The 14,985-nt window shown below is 37.4% G+C and overlaps 1 long non-coding RNA gene across 2 annotated transcripts in view; it reads right to left on the bottom strand.

Annotated features, from left to right (window-relative positions):
* The window catches only part of LOC148981428 (uncharacterized), a 162,995-nt gene that overhangs the window by 132,784 nt on the left and 15,226 nt on the right, over window positions 1-14,985 (bottom strand). For both annotated transcript variants that reach the window (XR_016168525.1, XR_016168526.1), the window contains exon 2: window positions 14,275-14,363. This is a non-coding gene — a long non-coding RNA (uncharacterized LOC148981428). The remainder of the gene's footprint in view (window positions 1-14,274; window positions 14,364-14,985) is intronic.

Raw genomic sequence — 14,985 nt, 5'->3', positions numbered from 1 at the left:
ATTAAGAATATATTCATGTACACAGAAAACTGAATATGATCACAGCAGTAGCTGGTTTATGATTGTGTGCAGCTCAATATTACTTTTACAGCAACACATACATGTGTCCTCCACCAGGCCTCCATTTTTCAGGCTTGAATTGAGTTTTGAAGGTGTTTTGAAGAATTTCACTTTTATTAGATTTATGGCAGTGAAGTAGAAATTGTCTCAAGCTCACCAGTATCACAAAGAGCACCGGCTTTGGAATCCATATTCAATCCTCTCCCTCTCTCTCTCTCTCGGTCTCTCTCTCTTATGTTGTCCTTTATTTTCAAAGTGGGGCAGCGGCAGGTGAAAGCTGGAGTTCTTGATCTGCTAGCTCGGCCAGTGGCTTGTTCTCCAGCAATGATCTTCAGTGCCTGGGAGAGCAGTTTCTCAACTCTCACTGTTGCATGTCATTAATCAGGATTCTCACTAAACCCAGAGTCCAAATGATTCTAATTACTTTTCATTATGGTCCTACTGGCCCAGGCATACTGCTGCTTCCTGTCCCTTCATTAGAAGATGCACCAGAAGCATTCAATAGGACCTATTATGCTTTGTTATGCAATGCTGCTGTTTGAGCACGAAAAAGGTCTGCAAAGTTGCAAACCACAAAGTCCACTCCAAAGGGAATTATTCAGTAAGTGTATCTCAATAAGCAGTGTTTCTGAACTCCTTCAAATGCCTCAACTGTAGTCTTGAGTTTTCTAATGAGAAAGTACATGTTACAATATCCCTTATTTGAAAAGAGGGAAGAGGCCAGAGTTGCGCTTCCCGCACAACGATGTAACTAGCTGCTTCACGATCATAGTACGATGCATCGTTGGAGAAATCAACTAGCTAGTCACGATTGTTTCCCGAAACCCACTGTCGCAAAGTATCGTTCAACCACGTGGGTTTCGCACGTGGTGGAGTAATAATACTTTTAATGAAACTGTTTGAGATCCAATTAACGCTAGATTTGTTAATATAAATTACAGCCATGTCATCTGAAGACTATTTCAAATGGTTCTCAGTTATTTTGCTTTATTACCAGACTCAATATTTGGCTCATTCTTGCATATAGAGCACGTTCGCACATGCGCACTCTTCAAACACGATACTTTAAATCTTTTGACAAACTAAAAGACGTAGATGACATTTGTATGTATAGTAAAAGGCACCGGTTGTACTGAATGTCAGCTTGCTTATTTTGCTCATAAGGATTTATTACATCCAAATGTCACGCAATATAGAAACTATGCCTCTAACGACAGGTTGAGAGCTGTCGAGAACTTTGCGACGCTGTTTGCGAATGTTCGTTGGAACGATTGTTTTGGGAAACACCGACTCCTTGAACTATGCTGATAACGACGGAACTTGAGACCATAGTTGGCTAACGATGCTTTCGGGAAACGCACCCCTGGTTGAGTTGCAATAGTAATGTGTTGTAGTTATGGTAAGGGGCGTGACATTTCTAAAACACACTGTTCAAGCCGACCAATCAAAACGCATTGCACTTTTCGTAAGGAGGGGATTCATAGAGACTGGAACTAATCAGGGATGTGTTTCCAGAACAATGTTGTAACTTGCTGATTAGCTACCATATGATGCACTCTAACCAACTAGTCATGACTGTTTCCCAAAACTGTTGTAACATGGCCGTGGTTGTGTTGGATGCACTCGACAAAGGTTACCTTGAGCGAATATATTTAATTTAGAGGGAAACACAAAAAGAATACAGAATGGCATAGCATAATCAGCCTCTGTCCAACTCTGCGTGAATGCAGGGCTCCGGGGGAAACTCTAAACATGGGTGTTAAAGGAACACCCCCAGACCTGTCATTTGAACCACATTTGTTCAACAATATAGGGCTGCCGTTAATGTCACACGCAGGTGGAAGAGTAATAACTTCTGTTAATTAATCTATCTATTCGAGATCTCCGAGATGCTACAATAACAAACATGGTACCTAAAGACTACTCCACTGTTTTTGTTCCATGCTTTTTTCTTTATTCGTTTTTCTGCATTGTACACACATGCGCACTCTTCAAAAATGCTGCTGAGAACTTGACACGCCAAAATATATAGATTCAAATGTATACATATTTAAATAGAATGAAAGATATAGAATGTCCTGAATGTTAGCTTGCTCATTGTGCCCAAGAGCATGATCTATTTAAATTTACATGTAATTTAACAAAATTTTCTAACCACATTGAGATCTGCAGTTCCAACCATGTTAGTTTGCGGTGTTCATTGGAACTATGGTTTTGGAAAATGCCAAATCGTTGAACTCAGTGGCGCAAAAAGTGGGTATGCGCTATATGCGGCGCATAGGGGCGCAGCACAATGGGGGGCGCCAAAGCGATGGTAAAAAAAAAATTAAAAATTAAAAAAATATAGGCTATATATATTGTATTTCTATATGTAGCTGCTGTTGTGCGTTTTTACATCATTTCTGCATTCCTTCAATGTTATATAAAATTTTAGAGGACAAACAGCCAGGCTAGAGGAGGCGGGGTTTTTTTCTTATGGGGGTGCATGCCCCCGAACCCCCCCAGAGAAACAGAGGTCCACCTACTACAGTTTTACCTAAAATCCTGTGAGAAACACTTTTGCTGTTCCAATGGAGCTTATAGTTTTTGTTAGGGGGGTTCATCAAGGAGGAGTAGCTAGTTTAATTGTATTAATTTTGCACACTTACATTACATTTATTTTTCCCTTTGGGGGGGGGGGGGTGCGCTAAAATTGTTGCTGCATACCCCTCTGAAACTGGGCAGTTGCGCCCCTGGTTGAACTATGTTGGTAACGACGACAATAGTTGATGAATGGTCAAAAAACACTTTTTTAACAATTTACCAGCATACAAACCTATTCTAAAAGACCCCAAAACAAAATCAAGACTTTATAAACGGGCATAACAACTTTAAAGCAGAAAAGGCAAAGCCATCATTAACTAAGATTAGTTGTATTTTACTTTCGGTGGACATCTATTGCAGTCCTGGTTCATTCTGTATCCTGGTTTATGGGAAGATAATGACAGAATTTTTCATTTTAAACAAATTATCTGCAGAAAGTGCAACATGATTAGACTGGTCAAGTGTCATTGTCAGCACGGAAAAATACTACAACACTTTACAAAAAGGTTATTGCATTAGGTTTCATGAATTTTCTTTTTACAATATTTACAAATCTAATTCATTTTAATATTAAAAACATACTGAAGTTCACTGTCAATTAATTTATCATCATAATACATTATTATTTTGTCAATGTGTATGTTTAAATGTAAAGTAGCCTGATCTATTCTAAACAACATATGAAATACTAAAAATGTAATATTATAATGTAAAAATGTATATGAACATAGAAAATTAATTCTGTAAAGTCTTCTTCATTGTTAGTTTATGCATTTACTAATGTTAATGAGTTGATCTTTAGGGTTAAATGTTATCCAAATGGAAGTTTGGAAAAAATAACTTCTAATTTTATCAAAAGAGTTCAGTGCTTTCAAAAATCCATTAGCTATCAACCTTGTTCTTCATCTTTTCCTTTCTTTGTATTTCTTTTTTTCTTTTTTTTTTTTTTCAACGCTGCAGCTTAATGTAGTTTCCTGGCGGTGTGCAATAACCTTGGTATCCAGGTTGATGAGAACCGCATGGTAGATGGGGTGTGGTTATCTATTTCCGCTGTGGAAAAGTCCACAACGTGTCTAGTATATCCCAGCTAAGAGCCTCATATAAGACCCACATGGAAACAGAGTTGGCTCTGTAATGTTCTGGCAGACTGACACAGATTGCCATCACTTCAATCAGACAAGTACTGGGAGCATATGTTATGTTTTATACAGCAATTTAAGCCAAATCAAATAAATGTCATACTACAAAAAAAAAAGTTATTTATAAAAGGAAAAAGTTGCATTTCAACAAAAAGTGGGTCTATAGTAGGCAAGACACCATCACAAAACCATTGTTTTTTCATGCACTGGTCAATTATGAGAATTTGTCATAAATTGCACTTTGAACCTGGTTCTATTCTGGAAATGTACGCACGTTAGAGCATATTTAATGAGATAATGGCTCATTTGCCTATTTAAATAGAACATGTAATACCAAAACGAATACCAAATTCAGAAAACTAAATCATATTTAACTGATTCATTCAATTAGGGATATCTAAAACGTGTATCCTATTCACCTTAAGTGTCTTACCTAAAGACTAATGAAATACAACATGTTATTTATCTTTGCATGCATCATGGACTTAATGGATTCACCAGCAGAAGTTGAAAAAATGGATATAGCACAGAATGGTAAGTAAATGGTTTAAAGTGAATTAATCTTAAACATATAAAGCGTCTTAACTTCCACTTTCAAAACAATGGGTATATTAATGTGTACTCTGGTGCAATGCTTTGCCCCATAATTTTCCATGAATGAACCTAAATCATCTAAACTGAAAGAAGTTTACATATACAGCACAACCCAACATTCCACTTCTGAGTCTGATACTGTTCTGTCAGCTGTTGTATATCAAATCATGTCCATGTCATTGAGATATCAAAGCCACAAGGGATTCCATCTCATCTAAGCTCACACCGAGTTTCCAGAGCTCTGCCTGTCTCCTCAACACTTTTATACAGTACATGCTCACTGAATTATTGGCAGAGAATGATTTGGTAAGGTCCAAATGAAGGTGATGTGAAGTTGATGATCTATTGAAGAGCGTAGACTTTGATTTTTGCTCTAAGATTCAAAGACCTCAACAATCTGTTGGCATAATAATTCCCATTTTAATCGCTTGTATAAAGAAGAAACAGTTTCTGCTGATTAAACAGACTTCAGTCCTGAAGGTATTTAAAATGATACACTCTAAAAAATGCTGGGTTGTTTTAACCCAACTTTGGGTCAAATATGGACTAACCCAGCCGTTGGGTTAAATTTTTACATTACATTTTTAACCCAACATTTTGGGTTTGTCCATATTTGACCCAAAATTGGGTTAAAATAACCCAGCATTTTTTAGAGTGTATGTGAACAGATTCTCATAGTTCCTCATTGTAAACCAAATTTAGACAACGAAATACAAAACATTAGCTTAAACCTGTTAATTGATTCAATTCCTAGGAGATTGTTGCCCTCTCTTTATGATTCTACACAGGACACCCCGTTTTGTTCCCATTACACCGGTGATTTGTCATCGGAGCAGCTGTATTTCCTCTGGGTCGGGTTTATCCCTTTACTCTTCCCTTTGGGATGCTGCAGAGATGAGGAATTATTTGGGATTTTCATGTATCACAGCACTTTCTGGTCTTGTCGAAAGATAGAGCGAACATATCCCCACCCACGCACACACACAACCTTGTCAAACACACACAACAACATACACCAAATGCACACACTCACACTTTTCTTTCCCTGTTGTTCATTTGTCTGGTATGAATCCTCTCTAATTGTCACCCGAGTTGGGCTTCACAACAGTCTGACAGCTGTGAATGACAGAGAGAGACGAGTCTAGGAGAAGGTATCATTATTTGCCTTACACATTCTTCATTCTTCACACAGAGAGTGTAGTTGCTTACTGCCTGCAACGAGACTGTTTGCTTCTGTGGGGTTAATGGCATTTTGCATAAAATCGTTTATATATACCAAGCCCCAAAAAAAGTATATTATGCCAGGAAATTGACATCAGTTAGCATTTCTGTTCATCTCAAAAAGGCAGAGAAAAATGGTTCCATTACAAACTGTTCCAAACATTCATTCCTCACTTTAAATAACCCTCCTAAATTAAATGTACATAAATCTAAATAAATGTGTAAATGATTGTATGTTAAATAAATAAATAACATGTTAAATAAAAAAAAAAGACATTCATTAAAAAAAGTACAGGTAAACTTAATCAAATGAACATGTTAAATAAATCAATACAATAACATGTTAAATTAATAAAAATACACGTTAAATGAATACATATTTAAATATTTAAAAAAAACATAATACAATTAAATATTTGCATTTATGTTGGTTGGGATCTATATTGTGACATTTTCACTGGCTATCAATTTAGACAAATCCGTTACAGTTATTCATTTAGCTGACGCCTTTATCCAAAGCGACTTACACTTACTATATGTGTCAGAGGTCGCACGACACATTGGTATCTCACAGTGGATTCGAACTCGGGTCTCTCACACCAAAGGCATGTGTCTTATCCACAGCGCCATCACCACCCCTACACTCCAGGATTGTGTAAAAACTGTTAACTAGCAAAATTATCAACTAACACACTCACAGTTAAGGCGGTACAGCATGGCACTATCAACACCAAGGTCATATGTTTTACTCATATGGAATGCACATCCTGATATAATGTATAGTTTGAATGCACTGTAACTCACTCTGGATAAAATAAATCTAAAAGTGAGAAGTTTAGGTGAATGTTCTTCTTGTGGCCAGTAGATAAATGGATGGGGTAATGGGCACTATAGTGAAGATAAGACCATGCAGCGACGGGGCAGGGGGAGGTTTGGTGGTGAATTGACACAGAAAGAAATAATGGCAATGGGAGGAAAATCAATTCCTTCATTTGTAGCAATTCTGTGGAGAGCTTTTCCGACGGTGACACAACAAAAGACACCATCGCCAGGCAATTACACATTATTTAATGGAGTTCACCTTAAGTCTACAAACCACTACCTGCAGATTTGAAGTGTGCTGGGAAAACAGAGGAACTCCCATTACCTTTCCAAGGCTGTATTTACCATGTGGCTGACAGGAAAGAATTCACAATGCATCAGAAAAAGCTCATCTTTGAGTTATAGACTAAAGCAGGATTCAGAGTACACAATTTCAGCCCGATGCGTCTGACATAGGGTCGACAATGGGTGTAACGGGGATGGATATGCAAGAATCGAAAGTTTCTTGTAAAAAGGGTTATAGTGGACGACGCCGCGTCTACAACGCTTCATGTCGTCCCAACTAAAAGACTAGCATGTCGACAAAAGATATTGTGCTTCAGTAACCTGGTGAGTGCTGGAATTGGTGCGTATTATTAAAAGAGTAGTTCACTTTTAAAAAAAAAAAAACTTTTGCTGATAATTTACTCACCCCATGTCATCCAAGATATCCATGTCATTCTTTCTTCAGTCGAAAAGAAATTAAGGATTTTGATGAAAACATTCCAGGATTTTTCTCCATATAATGGACTTCAATGGGAACTAAACAGTTCAAGATCCAAAAGACAGATTCAGTGCAAACTGCAAACTGTTCAAAGAGCTTTAAATGATTCCAGACGATGAATAAGGGTTTTATCAAGCGAAACGATCACTCATTTAATAATAAAAAAAGTTTACGTTTTATAAGCTCAAATGGTCGCCTTGCTCTGTGATGCGCGTTATGACTCTCCTGTTCGAACTTGTTTATCAAAATGAACGAATCTTTTCCCGAGTCAACTCATTAATTTCGTTCGTTGAATGAACCAAATGACACGAAAAAAAGATTCATTCATTTTGATGAACGAGTTCGAACAGGAGAGTCACGAACACGCATCACGGAACAAAGCAAGGCAACCATTTGAGCTTATAAAACTTAAACTTTGTTATTATTATTTTTTTTAAAATGAGCAATCGTTTCTCTTGATAAGACCCTTATTCACCTTATGAAATCGTTTAAAGCCCTTTGAACAATTTGCAGTTTGCACTGAAACTGTCGTTTGATTCCCATTGAAGTCCATTATATGGAGAAAAATCCTGGTTTTCATCAAAAACCTTAATTTATTTTCGACTGAAGAAAGAAAGACATGGAAGATATCCATGATGACATGGGGGTGAGTAAAAAAAAAAACTTTTGCTGATAATTTAAAGTGAACTACTCCTTTAAGCTAACAGTCCACTTCGATAGCCATTTTTTTGTTAACGCTCTTGTTTACGGAATTCAGATGCTAGATCCGGCATCTCACTGACATTTTGCATGTCATTAAAAACAGCAAGAGATGATTGGTCGGGAAGCAACGTGTTTCTTGTCCCCGACAAGAATTTAGAAATCAAAATCGCATAATGACAGGGACGTAACAAACAAAAATATTGTGTAGTCTGAACACGGCATTTGAGCTCTGATTGGTGTAGCTTTGATGTTTTAAAAACAAGACATCTCATTCTGATACATCAGTGCATTGTATTTGGACGTGTCTTTCTAGAAACTGTGCAAGACACACAGGCCCCTGAAAGGCTGAGTATACGTGAAATGTCAAACATGACCACAGCAGCTTGGAGCAGCTGCCTGCACATTTTCAGCATAACAGCAGGATTTCGTCTCCAGTGGGAAGTTTGTGTCTGAGGTAGTTTAGACAGAGAGTCAATATTGCCTCCAACAGGCTTAAAGCAGCAAAACATTTTTTTGCAGTAGGCCTATTGTGTTAGCCATTTTTCATACATCAAAAGTTAACTGTTCATTGAATGTTCAGTTTTGGTTTCTTCATTTACACTATAGTACCGTTCAAATGTTTGAAAGAAGTCAAAGCAATATTAAATATTGTAATAAGTATTTACTGTAAATAAAATATAAATCCTTTTTAAATGTCTTTACGGACACTTTTTTTTAAAATCATCATTGTTATGCACTATCCCAAAATGTGCTTAAAAATATGGAGACGACAACTCAGCTAGAAACTCTGCCTGTAAACGCAAACACACTAATCATTTGTTGTAACCTGTAAATATGGCAGGCGTGCCTACACTCATCTCTCCAAACACATGCATGAAACACAAATACTCATTTGCTTGCACATAAACATCAGGCTTTATGGGTTTTCTATATGAAGGACCGATCCATCAAGCCAGTCCCTGAAGAGTTGTGAAATATAGCTCGCCTAGGGCAAGTTTGCTTTGCCTTTATACCAGGGAATGGAAGCGTAAGGTCAGACTGTACAAGTGCAAAGAAAAGGACTAACATAACTGATGATTATCGCGTGTATGTGCGTGCGTGTGTGTTAAATAAAAAGGACGTTAAGTCACTGGTCTGCATGACCTCTTTCTTTAAGAAACCGTGTAAATGGGTCTGGTGTCTACAGTGGAACGGCCTACAGCGTTCCAACATCTATCAGAGTTAAAAGGGAAAAAGATTGCACATTTATAGGCTCTTGAAAACATTAATGCCATCACAGATTTATAGAACAAATTCTGTGGTTATTAGTAGCCATATGCCAAGTTTAGGCAATACATAATGATTTCCTCCACACCACCGTTTGCAGCAAAAAACAAATTGTTTCAAACTCGTCATCCATGAATTCTGTGAACACGCACACCCAGCCACACACAGCCGCACAATATTTCTCTAATAAGCATGCTGGAAAGTAACAAACCCGATAGCTTACAGGCATGAGAGATTACATTAGCATGCTTTAATGCAATTTCAGGATCCTGCATTGTTTGGCCCTGTAAAGAAATCTATTGCTCTCACCAGAGACAACTAGAAGCTGAGATGAAGGGTAGGATCAGAAATAGAGCACCGCGGATGAGAGAAAATGGGGATGGGCTGGTTATTATAGAGGTTTATAGAACAGGGACGCCCGTGCGAGTGTTGTGTTTATCCTCTGATAAGGCCTGTGTTCCCTGTGCACCCGGACTCCCAGGTCCAATATGATTTGGACAGACAGTGGATCAGAATGTCCAATTTCCTGCCACTGGAGAGGCAAACTGGACGACCGATATCACGGCATCTATGGCCTGGGCATTTGCGCGTTCCAATCAGCTTAATGGCTTAGTTGTCTATGGAGACGTGGAGGACGGACACTACTGGACTGGACTATGACTGGCTTATTGAACACTAAATGAACACCAGTTATCTGAAATCAATTCATTGACTCAAATACTTTGTTTATGTGAGATTAATCAGATCTAAACATTATATAACAAAGATTTTACTTTATTTTGATTAAACCCCTTAAACTCATTCTGTTGACTATAAGTAATGTTGCACTTACATGTCTACTAACTCTCATTATTGTGTTTGTAGAGTATTAGTAGACTGGTAGGGTTAGGGTTAGAATGAGTTGACATGTAGTTGCAAAGTTACTTGGTAGAAAGTCTGTTGGAGGACCATCACAATAGAGTTAGCAGACATTAAAGGGTTAGTTCACCCAAAAATGAAAATGATGTCATAAATGACTCTGACCCTCATTCCAAACCTGTCAGATCTCCGTTCATCTTCAGAACACAGTTTAAAGGGGACATATCATGCTAAATCCACTTTTTTAGCCCTTAACTGCATTTTGTTGTACATTTGGAGTGTTTTTAAGTACAGAAAAGTTAAAATTATTCTCTTCAGGTGATTCGTTTATATCTTTATATTCTATTTTGGTCATATTTTGAAACCTGTTCAGATTTTCCTGTTCTCTATTTTGAACAATTACGTCACAATATGTGCAGCGGAACTGACAAATAAGGACATTGACTACTGGTCCAACTTCGAGCAATCCACCATTTTTATTTCTCGCTCCGATTTTGTAGTCCAAGCTCAATTATGCAGAAGTTACGAGAGGGCAAGTCAAAATGTTCGGTTGTTGGATGTAGTGACCCGAAGAACTTCAAGGATTCCCACTTCAACAACCTCCGCCAGTATAAAGAAGGGTTTGCCGATCGACTTCGTCTGAATGAGAGGTAAATTCCTTCTATCTTTGGAGACGACGAACAGAGCATTTCGATAAGCTGTAAATATCGTTAATAAAAATAAAGTACTTTACTTTCTTAAAACACATGGTGGTCATGGTTTAGCAGTACCTTTGTCTAGCTTTGTTTTTGTTTTGAAGTAACATTAGACGTCTGCAGTATTATTGTTCTTGAGTTTCATCGATGGTCATTTAGCTGCTGTGTTTTCTGATGCTTTTCTAAACGTATCATATTATCAATACAGATTTTTAGTGGTAAGATTAGACCGTCATTTATCTTGTCAGTGTGCTTGTTCTAACAAGAGAAATAATCGACTTTCACTTATAAAACAATACAGACAGTTACATACCACTGCAATACATCATATGAAGACGTTGTTCTGCAGGTTCGTCGTCGTCTTTTTTAAATCGCTCGCTCTGGATCGAACATGTAAGGCTTGAAGGACAAGTCTTCCGTTGTTGACATTTTTTTAACGTGTGAATAAAAATGTTCTTTGACGCTTTATAATCGTAAATCTCTAATCAAACTACAAATATGGCTGAACGGGGTGGAGTTGAACCGAGTGTGAACTCAGCGACCTGGAGAGCGGGCGGGGTATGACACATCTCCTTTTTATTTAAAGAGACCACTTCAAAATGAGTTGCTCATCGGAAAAGGGGTAGAAAAGGGGCCTGTGGAGCTATAATAATGAGGAATTCAGACCCAAGCATTACAGTTTCGCTTTATATAGACCACAAATGTATGATTTATATGTAAAAAACATGATATGTACTCTTTAAGATATTTTAGATTTAGTCCATTGAAAATTTATTGTATACTGTCCTTGTCCAGAAAGGAAATAAAGACATCATTAAAGTGCATGTGACATCAGTGGGTTAGTTAGAATGTTTTGAAGCATCGAAAAGACATTTTGGTCCAAAAATAAGCAATGCTGATGTCTTTATCAGCTGTCAATCAAGCTGTCAATCAAAGTTAACCACGCCCTTATTTGTTATACATTTTATATCTAAATATGATCTAAACTAACGAGTTCGAAAACATTCACCCCCCTCACAGTTGTCAGGCACTCAGAACCAATCGAAAAATACAATAAAAGTCCATGGGAGCAACCTGTAAAAACATGAATTTATGCTTAAAGTCTTGTTACAGTCTTGTGTTTTTTCATCCCTGGTCGTCACTTGCTAGTTGATTTCTTCAGTGATCCAGCTGATTAGTTGAGCAGAGAGTTACTGTGTTGTATGGGAAATGCACCCTAGATCCATTATACATTTTCTTTCTGAACTGTTTACGTTCACATAACTTGGCAAGACTGGCATTTTGACATTTTTTTGTGTGTATTTGAATGTTTAAGTGCAATAAGCAGCAAAAAAGTGCACGCACTTTAAGTGCAAGCACAAAATCTGCGGAAATATGTAAAACTAAGCACAATACACCCAATCCCATGCCGAAATTCAAGCTCTGTAAAACCAACAATGGGAAGACAGGTTTGTTTTACACTTAGTTTATTATTTCACATTCCTTTTTTAAAAGACTACACTTACCAAAAAAGCTAATTCATACATTTATGAAAAATTTAACCTTCAGATGGTGTAGTTATAGAAGCTACCACCAGGGTATAATGGACAATGCACCATCGGAACATTGACTGCTTATGCAGACCCCAGCTTTATAGAAAAGATAAAGCATTTAAAAAATATAGATATATTATACATCAGGGCTAGCTTATTGGTGATCATATGGGTGCCTATTTCATCCACCAATCCTGTTCCACCCTCAATCCCTGCCATTTCATCACTTTTCTTGACCAATGAATATTCCAAAAAAGCCCTGAAAATAATTCAACAAACTGTCAGTTGATGGTGGTTCACGTATCAAATTATGCAAAGGTTCATCATTTCTATCTGGCCCCAGCCAAAATAAATACATATAAACTGAAATGCCATATTCAAATGATTAGCAAAACAAAATGAATATTCACATCTAAACGCTTGCCAAATTAAGTCATAACTCAAATTCGGCTGTTGCTAGAGGGAGGTTGGTATACCCGTCAAATTACGCCTTTCAAGCTATGCAGGACCCAAGCAACATTAATTTACCATATTTAACATTTATGAAATTAATTACTCTACTCTGTCAAACCGGCACGCAGCAGTCATTAGAACTAGGCAATGCTAATAAGTCATTACTTGTTTGTTTATCGGTAACACTGTTCAAAACACATTTTCCACCTGCTTTCTCATCAGTATCTGTACAGGGTTGAACGGCAGGTAATTAAGGGCATATGTAATTGCACACAGCTAGATCTTATAGAGTCCAGTATTCACTGCCATGCCCTTACTGACCAATACATCCTGCCTAGATGCCAATAGCAATGATGTCAGCAGCACACTTTCCCACCGACGGCACAGTATTTGATCCTCACGGTTACACAGACACTTTGTCACAGTGACAGAACTCAAAGGCTTTTTTTTTTGTGATCTCCAAAATGGCACACACCATTAGCTCTCTGTGAAAGTAAACCTCTGACCTTCTTACGTAATCCAATACACTGACAACATACAATCAATAAACACTTGCGCAATATAATAAAATGAAAGGGATGTGCTTGGATTCTGGAAAAAAAACTCTTGAGGTTTTAATCATTTTTAGTCACCTTCAAGTTTTGAACTGTTAAAAAAATTCCAAAGGTCTATAATAATATCACATTGTAATTAATTGCTAATGTTACTGGCTGAATGAACATTCTCTGTTTAAAATACCGTAGGTTACAAATTGTGACTTTACCTGCACTGCTTAAAAGCTATGGATTAATTTCCAGCACAAATTGAAACTTTTGCTTGGTGAGTCACTGGCTGCACCTTTAATCGCATACAGTACAAGTATCCCTTATGAAAAGAAAATATATTTCCCAATTCCCATTTGTGACCCTGGACCACAAAACTAGTCACAAGGGTCAATTTTTTTAATTAAGATTATATCATCTGAAAGCTGAACTCAAAATAAGCTTTCAAAATAAAGCTCAAAATAAGCTTTCCATTGATGTATGCTTCCAACACCAGAGTAAACAGACTAACAAACAATGACGTCGATTATACCATATTCTTGTGAGCGCGAAGTCCGAAGTGGTCTCAATAACTGTGCATGTATGCAATGTAGGCATTAGCCGAGCTCTAGCGTGAATGACTGATGTAACCAACGTAGGTAAAACAAATCTTGCTCCATGCTTAATCTTTCCTCAAAGTAATGAGAAAGACAGATAATCTGGATTAATAGACACAGTTTTAGGTAATAGTGGCCCAAAGCTACTTAGCAGAAGTATTTCAGCAAGACAGTGGTAACATGAGTTAGCAAGTTAGCAGGAGACCTACACAATGTCAAACTCAAAACTAAGTATTTTGAACACCATCTTTCAAGAGCAAGAGTTTGCGAATCCTGCGTTTAACTCCGAGATTTGAAAAGTAGTAGTCAGTAAAAACAAAAAAACAAAGGGAACACAGCTAAAATTTAAGATTATAATGCTGTGATATCATGGTAAAGATTAATTTTAACCACTGATTCTTCACATGCTCATCCTTAGGCAGTGCAAAAAAAACTGGCTTTAGCCTACCTTCACATTGTAGACCACAGCTTCTTCTCGACATGATGCCATCAAGCAAGGGCATTTGGTTTTGAGATTGGTGGGGACATTCCCAGAAGCTGAGGAATCAGGAAATGAAAAGGGTTAATGAATTATGTAATGTTATGGTAACTATTAAAGACAAGAATGGAGTTTAACAAAGACTTAACTTTACTCTGTTCATAGTGCAATGCAATAGTGCAATACGGTGTTGTTCCTTGCTTTTTGAAGAAGCAAAACACATGTCTGCATATGTCAATAAAGGGATAGTTAAGGTGATGGTTCACCCAAAAATGAAAATTCGGTTAGTACTCTCCCACAAGTTCACTCCCTAGCTTTCCGCATCTTTTCCTGCAGAGGAGCTTTCTTTGCCGCTTCATATAACCAAATGAGCCTCTCACAAGTTAGAAATAAAACACAAAGCCAATCAGTTTAGCAATGTGTGTTAAGTAGGCGGGACCTAGGTCTATTATTAACTGTTTGTGTTCCAGGATTTGCAGAAAATGTTTTTCTCAGAATGCTCTTATAAGAGATTTGAATATAAATTAGATGTTTCTTGGTTAAATAAAATAAGAAATACATAAAAAACACAAGACCCAGCTAGGCAACAGTGGTTATATACAGAACAGTTCACTGTCTTAAAATGGAGGAGCATCTTTGGGATGTGGTGGAAAAGGAGCTTTGTGAACGGGATCCCACAAA

The sequence above is a fragment of the Pimephales promelas genome, chromosome 5 (assembly GCF_988280905.1).
Source record: "Pimephales promelas chromosome 5, fPimPro1.hap1.1, whole genome shotgun sequence".
NCBI lineage: Eukaryota > Metazoa > Chordata > Actinopteri > Cypriniformes > Leuciscidae > Pimephales > Pimephales promelas.
The sequence above is the reverse complement of the archived record's forward strand: the minus strand, read 5'-3'. Positions and strand labels throughout refer to the sequence as shown.